This window comes from Babylonia areolata, chromosome 5 (genome assembly GCF_041734735.1).
Source record: "Babylonia areolata isolate BAREFJ2019XMU chromosome 5, ASM4173473v1, whole genome shotgun sequence".
NCBI classification, from domain to species: domain Eukaryota; kingdom Metazoa; phylum Mollusca; class Gastropoda; order Neogastropoda; family Buccinidae; genus Babylonia; species Babylonia areolata.
Window position 1 is genome coordinate 48,248,037 of NC_134880.1, and position 10,667 is coordinate 48,258,703.

General features: G+C 40.7%; 1 protein-coding gene across 2 annotated transcripts in view; it reads right to left on the reverse strand.

The window, feature by feature from the left end:
- Window positions 1-4,106, reverse strand: part of LOC143282504 (uncharacterized) — an 11,025-nt gene extending 6,919 nt beyond the window's left edge. The window contains exon 1 of one of the 2 annotated variants that reach the window (XM_076588166.1): window positions 3,972-4,106. The gene's annotated coding sequence lies outside the window, so the exon portion shown is untranslated. The other variant, XM_076588165.1, reaches the window with a different exon arrangement.
- Between the last annotated feature and the right edge of the window lie 6,561 nt (window positions 4,107-10,667).

Genomic DNA, 10,667 nt, shown 5'->3' on the forward strand with positions numbered 1-10,667 from the left:
TGTGTGTGGAAGAAGGGTTGAGGGGAGAGGGTATGTTGTGGGGTGGGGGTGGGGAGAGGAGAAGCTCAAAGTGAGACGGGAAACACGGTGTAGTGGAGAAGGGGGTTCTGGGGGCGGTAGGGGGAGGGGGGCTACTTAGCACACACACACACACACACACACACACACACACACACACACACACACACACGCACGCACGCACGCACGCACGCACGCTACAATACAATACAATGCAATACAATACAATACAATACAACATGACACGACACGATACAATACAATTCAACGTAACATAATGCAACACAATGCAACACACAACAACATACTACACTGCACTGTACTACAATACAATACAATACAATACAACACAATGCAAATGCAACGCAAAGCAATACAACGTAATACTATACAATACAACTCGATGCAATACATTACAATACAATACAACACACCCTCTGTCGCAAGTCCAAAGTCTAAGTAACCCCCCACTATAAAACCATGACGCTAAACAGATGACACCGAAGCGAAAGACAGGCTATTAACAAACTCCAAGACTAGACTGGTTTCTCCAATTAAAGGCCATGGCCGACATTAACAGGTGGCAACAGCAGAATCTACATGTGCCATGGTAATTGAAAACTTGAACAGAGCAGCTTCTTCCAAAAACAAACAACGACTAAAAAAAAAAAAAGTTTACAACAGTCTCTCTCAGTTGAAAAGCTCTAAACAGCACAAATGTGTGTAATGTATTCCTCGTTCCATACCATTAGTAACCAGAGTCGAAATAAACTTGGATATACAGAATGTTTGGGGGAATAGATATTGGGCTCGAAGTTCCGTCAGAACAGGATATTTTAATACAATATCTTCTCTGGATTCCTCGCAACAAGGGCCCACCAGAATCCGACAGAGAATGACATTTGGTTTTATGGTGATTTCTAAATCGGCTCAAAGTAAGTCGCAGAAGAAGAAAAAAAGATACCGCTTCAGTATATGAATAGAAACATAAACTCTAAACATCACAAACCTTTCCCCATGGCTGAATGTGCTCTGACCCTGAACAGACGGCTCTGACTAAAGAAACAGGAACAGAGACAGGAGAAAGGGGGAGAGAGAGAGAGGAGGGTGGGGGTGTGGGGGGCAGCTTTTGTCGTTCGACCTTTGTCCCGACCTGTCGAACACATCATGTGAGCAAATTTGTGGCTACTTTTCCTTCATGTGGTCAGCGCTGGGGGGAACAGTGTATTATCATCGATGATACCGATCTCTTTCAAGTACCGTCCAGACTACGTTAGCAGAGATCCTATCACAAAGAGACTTCACGACCACCACCACCCCTTCCCTTCCCCATCCCCTCCCACGCCCCTCTCCCGACCTCGCGGAATAGTTTGAAATGAGACGTGATCACATCGGCATGAGAAAGGATCTACTGAGTTGTGTTGTGTTGTGTTGTATTGTAATGTACTGGTTTGTATTGTGTTGCATTGTATTGTGTATTGTGTTGTATTACATTGTGTTGTATTGTGTTGTATTGTATTGTGTTGTATTGAATTGTGTTGTGTTGCATTGTATTGTACTGAATTGTATTGCATTGCATGGTGTTACATTGTATTGTATTGCATTCTATTGCATTGCATTGTATCACATCGTATCGCATTGTATTGTATTGTACTGCATTGTATTACTTTCTGCCACAGCATATTGCTCTGTGTGAAAATTCGGGCTGCTCTCCCCAGGGACAGTGCATCAGTCACCACAGTACAGCGCCACCCTTTTCTTTTCTTTTCTTTCTGTCAGTCAGTACAGCCTATTTCTTTAACGATCACAGTGGATTTTGCTGCGTAATTTTGCCAGGGACAACCCTTTGGTTGCCGAAGGTTCTGACGTAAAGTACAGATGTGCATAAGTCTTCATCCATCAGTGCTCTGGGGCAGATTTCAAGACTGAGACGTATCATCGTGATCGGTGGGCCTATTCCCGACTCGCCTATTGTCGTTTCGTCTGTCACAATTGGCGATTTCTGTCCGCCTATGTACTACTCAAGTGCTGTGTGTGTGTGTGTGTGTGTGTGTGTGTGTGTGCGCGCGCGTGTGTGTGCGTGCATGTGTGTGTGTGTGTGTGTGTGTGTGTGTGTGTGTGTGTGCATGTTCAACGTTGTTCATTCACCGATGTCTCACAAACGTGTCCATCTCAACCTATGTCCGTTGTTGAATTTGCTACAGTCAATTGTTCGTTCACAATCCTTCGAACACTGTCGAACGTAATAGCTGAAATATTCTCACAGTATAGATGGCTGTATACTATGCGATTCCACCACCCCCAGGAATCATAAGAAAAGGAACATTCATTTTGTTTATTCACCAGGTTCTGAACGTAGTTGTGGCAAATCGGCATTTTTCTGTAGTGGACAAAACTGCCCTTTTTCAGCATTTTTCAAACACTCATGAAAAAGTGTCTTTATACCGGGTTCAAACCCAGTACCACAGACAATGAAAAAGCAATCGTTCTGACACGTTTCTTCTTCTCTCTTTCTAATCCTCTCATTTTTATCTTATCTTCTTTTTTTTTATATTCATGTTTGAAATAATAAACCGACATTTTATCAACCTTGAGGAATCGATTAGGTATTTTTCATTTTGATTCATGACAACAAACAACATAGCTTTCCAGGATATTCAAGGTGACAGAAGAGAATAATTGTACAAGCCAGGATGATCAACAAGAAATGTGATCTTCTCCTTCTTCTTCTGCGTTCACTCGTATGCACACGAGTGGGCTTTTACGTGTATCACCGTTTTTACCCCGCCATGTAGGCAGCCATACTCCGTTTTCGGGGGTGAGCATGCTGGGTATGTTTTTGTTTCCATAACCCACCGAACGCTGACATGGATTACAGGATCTTTAACGTGTGTATTTGATCTTCTGCTTGCATATACACACGAAGGGGGTTCAGGCACTAGCAGGTCTGCATATATGTTGACCTGGGAGATCGTAAAAATCTCCACCCTTTACCCACCAGGCGCCGTCACCGTGATTCGAACCCGGGACCCTCAGATTGACAGTCCAACGCTTTAACCACTCGGCTATTGCGCCCGTCGAGAAATGTGATGCTCTGGTATAATGTCTCAGTATCTCTTCTGAACGGCCATTTGTTGTGTTGTTTTCATGTTGTCTCTTGTGTTTTGAATTGACTCAGGAAATGTTTCCATGTCAATTCTTACTCTTTAAGTAGACTCAAGAAATGCTGTTTCCATGTCGATCCTTATGTTTTAAAATGAATCAGTGAAAGACAGATTGGTGAACAGGAATTCCTGTGGCAGATTAAATGATTTTTTGTCTAATAAAAAAAATAAAAATGTCGTTATCTTGTCATTCTCTTTTTTCCCCATGATATCTGAAACATGTCAATGGATTCCGCAATCACGAACTGAAATGATTACATGCTCGTCAATATCTACTGAACATCCTTCTTCTTCTTCCTCTCCTCCTCCTCCTGCTCCTGATTCTTCTTCTTCCTCCTCCTCTTCTTTCCTCCTCGTCCATCTTCTCCTCCTCCTCCTACTCATCTTCCTTCTAATTCTTCTTCCCCTTCTTCTTCCTCCTCCTCTTTCTCCTCGTCCTCCTCACCCTCTCCTCCTCCTCCTTCTACTCATCTTCCTTCTAATTCTTCTCCAGCTCCTTCTTCTTCTTCCTCCTCCTCCTCTTTCTTCTTCATTATAAATTCTTCTTCTTCTCTTTTTTTCTCTTCTTCTTCTCATTATCATGATTATTACTATGCAAACATGTCAAAAGGTATATGGTAAACTACTTACATAAAACTTGTGGATCCAGGAACAGTGGAAAAAAACTTTTCGTTCTCGAGTACGGCGCCCCAAGTGTATAAACGCTGTTGCAGCGACACACAGACGAATACGAATCACGGAGAGGACAAGCAAGATTTTTTTTTTCCCTAGAAGAAGACCAACACTCACCCAAAGTCAGCCGCACAATAACTGGTGTCTTGCCAAAGCGTTTGTCCGGATCGAAGCCTCATTCAAATGGGTGACTCGGCTTTTAAATCCTCGTGCACAAATTGAACGCCCAATTCCCCTTTTGTCAAGGGTCTGAATGAGACGGTGGAGGGAAAACATCGCAGCTGAAGACTCGTCTCTTCGTTTGTGCTCGAGCTCGTGAAATTTGTCAGCGCGGATTTGACGACACTTTTGCACTCACCTCACCTTCTCTACTCCCCCCCCCCTCCACCCCCCCGCCCCCCCTTTTTTTTTTTTTTCTTCTAAGTCCGCTTTCTGTGCCTGTGGGGTATCCATGGAACAACAACGACTGGGGTAGAGAGAGAGAGAGAGAGAGAGAGAGAGAGAGTCATTTCAAGACAGTAAGAACTACAGGGAGGCACGGGCGGAAGGGGAAGGGGGTAGCGGGGAGAGGAGAGGCTGGTGGGGGTGGGGGGTGGGGTAGGAACAGGGATTGTGAAGGGGGGGGGGGGGGAGGGCGTTGCTGCATGGTCGGCAGCAAGACAGAAAAAGGGCATAAATAGACATTCATTACCAGTAATCACACACACACACACACACACAACACACATACACGCACGCACACACACACACACACACACACACACACACACACACACACACACACACACACACACACACATACACACACACACAACAGAATGTGTAGTTCAAACTGTATTTCATGAACAGAATATCCAGCTCAAACTGTGTTTCAAGAACACAATGTCAAGCTCAAATTGTATTTCATGAACACAATGCCCAACTCAAATTGTATTTCATGAACACAATGCCCAGCTCAAACTGTATTTCATGAACACAATGTCCAGTGCAAGCTGTGTTTCATGAACAGAATGTCCAGCTCAAACTGTATTTCATGAACACAATGTCCAGTTATCACTGACCGGCATTCAAGGTGATCAGACCATCAGTAGCTATAGCCAAACCATATCAAACGCCTCCTTCCTTAAAAAGATTTTTTTTAAATTAAAAACACGTTTTGTTTGACGGACTGCGATTAAAGAAAATCACGATAATGTGTTAGAAGAAGAAAAACGAAGAACAAGAAGAAGGAGAAGAAAGAACGACGATAACGACGATGACGATGATGATGATGACGATGAGAAGAAGAATTTCAAGTCTAAAATAAGTTTTGATTGAAAACACGCACTTTCTGCAGTGTCAGCCTTCTGTGTAGTCCTGAACTTACCCGTTTTAAGCCCAGCTGCCTTTTAATTACTTGGGTCTCAAGAAACTTTTCTTTCAAGAAATGAATGCCGAAACAATACAGTGGGCTACATATGTGGAAAAAAACAGAAAAAAGTCCTGGTTGTGGCATGTTAAGAACAGGTCTTACTTTCGTGATACATTGTCGAATAATTTTTGCCGACCTTTTCTTGACCATAGTGGATGTGTTGTGTTATGTTGTTGTGTTGTGCTGTGCTGCGCTGTGTCGTGTTGTGTTTGTGTTGCGTTGTGTTGCTATCGTGTTTGTTGTGTTGTGTCGTGTTGTATTGCATTGTATTGCGTTGCTTTGTACTGTGCTGTGTTGTGTTACTTTGCCTCGCATTGCATTGCACTTCGTTATATATGTTGTGTGATACTATATTGTTATGGTGCCGCGCGGTGTGGTGCGATATGGTTATGACCGCAGGCTGTTACATCCTATGGAATGGTGTGGTGTGGTGTGGTGTGGTGTGATGTGGTGTGGTATGGTTATGACATGTGGCGTGGTGTGGTTATGTTATGACGTGTGTAGTGTTGCCATGTGGTGCGTCGTGTAGTGTCGTGTCGTATCGTGACGTGCTATGCTGTCTTACGTTATTGCCACAACATATTTCCCTGTGTCATTTTTGATATGCAGAATGGATTCTCACAATACAGTACAACACCGCTTCTTTTCTTGTCATCATTGAAACAGGCCTACAATAGTTTTCTTTATATATATATATATATATATATATATATATATATATATGTGTGTGTGTGTGTGTGTGTGTGTGTGTGTGTGTGTTGTTGTTGTCTTCAGTTTAACGTCTTTCCACTTGAAGTGATATTAGACGAAAAAAAACAAAAAAACAAAAACAAAAAAAAACCGTGGGGGTAGGGGCTGTGAGAGGGGGAGGGGTAAAAGTGTGTGTATGTGTGGAGGGTGAATAGGGAGAGACAACGCTAGGAAAAATGGAAACGTTATAAACGCCAACATCAAACAAATATAACATCTATAACAAATGTCCTATAGGACTATGCAGCAAACCTTCTGCAATAACAAATAACATATTGGAATTGTTAATAACACATTCAAAAGAACTTTTGGTGAAGTCTGGCAAAAAACATTTTAGATTCTGACATTCGAATATTACATGGTTGCTAGAAATATGTTCTCCACATATGCATCTGACATCTTTGCTGAACTTTGTTACAAAAGCGTTCAGTTTTATCCTGTTTGATAATGTATGAATCTGCCTTAATCTTATTGAATTACTGTATGTATTTGACTGATCGATAGTTCCCGGTTGTTGACCATTAATTACACTATGGTTTAAAGCTTTGCCGTTTTCTTGGTATAATTCTCTGACTTTGTTCCACGATGTTTTTTCTAGTATTCGATAACCCTCTTGTACAGATAGAGGCACATAAAGTTCTATGGTTCCCTGTTCGTTCTTTGCACCTTTTCTTGCAGCCCTGTCAGCCCATTCATTGTAGAGAATACCAAGATGTGAAGGAACCCAGAAAAACGTAATATGTGTTCCTTTCAAGCTTAAAAGATGTCAAATGTGGCTGATTTCTAGTATGATTTTAGATTTGTTCTTACAATTTGGTGAGTTTAAAGCACATAATACAGATTTGGAATCAACGCAAAACAAGACTTGTAGAAGGCAAATTGGAAGATCAAGAATATGATTTAGAGCCATAAGAACAGCAATAAGTTCAGCAGTGAATATTGAACGATTTTTACCAATATAGTATGATCTTTCCGTTTTCAGTTCTGGTATAACAAAAGCTGAACCTGCTTGGCCATTGTCTAATAGTGAGCCATCTGTGTAGATCTGTAAATGATCACGGTATCTATTTTGAAGGTGTACTCGGACTTCCGTTGCCATGATATTCGGATTTTCATTCTTTTTAATGTCAGTATGATTAACATCAAAATGTGCTTTATTCATCTCCCAGATGGGGTATGGACTTACGGTCTTCTGTGTGTCTACGTCATCTGAATTAATTTTAGATTTTTCGAACAGGTTTGACACAAACGTGCCAATGGGTGTTAAATAAGATATGTTTTTAGCTCTTTTGGGGAAGCTGTTTTCGGATGTAATTTTTACTTCCTCTGATGTATAATTTTCAGTTGTTGAGCTTCTCAATACGTATTTAGCACATGCGAGGTTTCGGTATTCATCTAAAGGTAGTACTCCTATTTCTTTGTATGTTCCGAGGGTCGATGCATGGAAAGGTACACCAAGGGCAAGTCTAAATGCTTTGCAGTCTATGCTTTGAAGTTTCTTTAGCAAATATTTTGGAGCATTGAAAAAGACTTCTTGTCCATAGGATAGTTTGGATCGAATAAGTGATGATGATAAATGTTTCAAAATCGTTGTATCTTGTCCCCAGTATTGTTTACTCACAATTTTGAGTAAGTTTAGAGATTTTCTTGTTTTTGTTAATATATATTCAATATGGCTGTTCCAAGTTAGTTTTGAAGTAAGTATCAATCCTAAAAACTTAACAGTATCTTTATACTGAATTGTCTCATTTTCAATCTTAAATGTTGGTAACTCTTCTGGGTTTGTACCATTGTTAAAAAGCATAATATGTGTTTTTTCTGATGATAATGTAAGACCATTATCAGCAATATATCTATTTAATCTATCTATTTCTCGTTGGTATATTTTCTTGATATAGTTTAAAGCCCTTTTGGATGTATTCCGTTTCATAGTTACATTCATCCACATACATATATCATCTGCGTATTGCACTAGGATCACATCATTTGATAAGTGTTTGGGTAAGTCGTTCAACAAGATATTAAATAAAACAGGGGCAATAACAGAACCTTGGGGTAATCCCATGTGAAGAGTTTTAGGATTATGTGTGTGTGTGTGTGTGTGTGTGTGTGTGTGTGTGTGTTTTATCATTATCATTATTTCCTTGGACAAATTAAATCCCTCGTTGTAGCTGGTTCTTTCACATGCAGCTTTTCTCACAACACACATTCCAATTCAGTGGGTGCAAAGAAACATCGATCCATGTCGACTGTTTGATGTAACGAACCAGCACCCACGCACACAAAAGCCCACTTTTATAGCCTTTTCATTCATCTTTTAAAGCGCAATAAATAGGAAAGAAAACTTGATAAGAGACAGCTATAGAGGAGGGGTGCGGCAGTGACTGTTGTACCAGAGGTTTATTTATCAACGGCTCCGGACAAATGGAATTGTATGGCTCAATGTCTCCCTGCCTGTCTTGTAAGGGGTTTTGGCCAGTAGATCTGTGTGTGCCTGCTGAAAACTACAGTGGCCCTTTCACTGAGACAGTAAAGGCTCTCCGTGAAGCGATTGTATCCTTTGGGACAACGTTTGAACAGGCCTTTGTCCGAGAACCCTTTTCTCTCGAATCATTTAAAGTGTGTACACAAACAGACACAGATCCAGACACTTATGTACACACACACACACACACACGCACACACGCACACACACACACAATGTTCGTGTGTGTGTGTGTGTGTGTGTTTGCAAGACAGTGATTGATCAGTGTGTATATTTGTGTGTGTGTGTGTGTGTGTGTGTGTGTGTGTGTGTGTGTAAGACAGATATTGACCTGTGTGTGTGTGTGTGTGTGTGTGTGTGTGTGTGTGTGTGTGTGTATGTACACACGCACGCGCGTGCGCACATGCATCAGTGTATACATGCACTAAAAACTTTTGGGTTTACCAACTTGAACAGCATTACACCCTCGCACACATTGTCACACATGTGTACATGCACACACTGAACATTTCCATGCTAGAGCTGTGTAAACTTCCACATCAATGAACTTTTAGACAGAATCACATGCAATGGTTTTCCCACGTTCACACACTATATGCAAATCTTTGTTTCGTGTTAATGTCTCATTGAAATAAGATGAAGTAGTAAGAAGAAGAAGATGAAAAAGAAGAAATGTATTCATGTATAAAGAGGGTTCGAGAGGAACAGTGAGGATTTACGTTGCACACTTTCACTCACGCTCTCTCCTCATACCTTCTTCTTCTTCTGCGTTCACTCGTATGTACACGAGTGGGCTTTTACGTGTATGACCGTTTTACCCCGCCATGTAGGCAGCCATACTGCGTTTTCGGGGGTGTGCATGCTGGGTATGTTCTTGTTTCCATAACCCACCGAACGCTGACATGGATTACAGGATCTTTAACGTGCGTATTTGATCTTCTGCTTGCATATACACACGAAGGGGGTTCAGGCACTAGTAGGTCTGCACATATGTTGACCTGGCAGATCGTAAAAATCTCCACCCAGGACCCTCAGATTGACAGTCCAACGCTTTAACCACTCGGCTATTGTGCCCGTCTCTCCTCATACCAATATCAAGTTTGTTTGTTGGGTTTTTTGTTTGTTTGTTTGTTTTTTAAGAGCGTTTACCATTCCTTAGAATAAGTAGAACTAAACAGCACATAACAGCACTAACTCAAACTTCTAAGCATTAAACAGCACATAACAGCACTAACTCAAACTTCTAAGCATTAAACAGCACATAGCCCTTAAGGTGGCGCACGGCGTCTAAAAAATGTTTATTAAATTTTTGTTTCTCAGCTTTGAGTTGAGGTACAATCTTGAAATTTTGCACACTATTGTAACACGTGAATAGTAGTCTTTTTTTCTTTTCTTTTTTATTTTATTTTATTTTTTTTTTTATAGATATATTCTTTTTATTTATTTTTTTTCTTCTTTTTTTAAGCAAATCTGACAAAAGAAACAGAAGTTATTGGATGATGAACATTTTTAATAACGTTTTTAGGAACTCAGCCACAACTAATCTAAAGCTCCAATTCCTTATTTCTCGATATGGACAGAGAAATATGGCCATAGAATACCAAGAGAAAATTTCAAATTTTTAGAAAATCAATTAGTATCTATTTCAGAAAGCTGAAATTTTTTTTCATTCGTCACAGACTGTAACATTTTCTTTATTTGCATGACAGCTACACAAGCTAGAGTCTAGAGAATGTCTCATAGTATTCAGCAGCCATTCAGTTTACATACACCTACCAATTTTCATACAAATATCTCCACTCAAACCCAAAATATTGTGTTCCTCAGTAAAGAAGGATGCGACTGTAAAATTATTGTGTTCCTAAAAAAGGATGCGACTGTAATAAATGTCATTTTGAGAAAACGGACCGTACAGTTAACGTAACTGTGGCTGCATTTTTTACCCATGTACATAAAAAAAGATGGGCACATCCACTTAGTATAACCATCTTCAGGACCCATCTACTGATCTAAAAATGGATATTAGTGGATCCCTCTCCCACAGACCTGAAGTACAGCAACACACGCCTGTTTCAGTACAGTGGCTACACTTGTATCCGTTGAACAGGGTATTGATCGTTTTTATCTACCCCCGAAAGCGGAGTATGACTGCCTACATGGCGGGGTA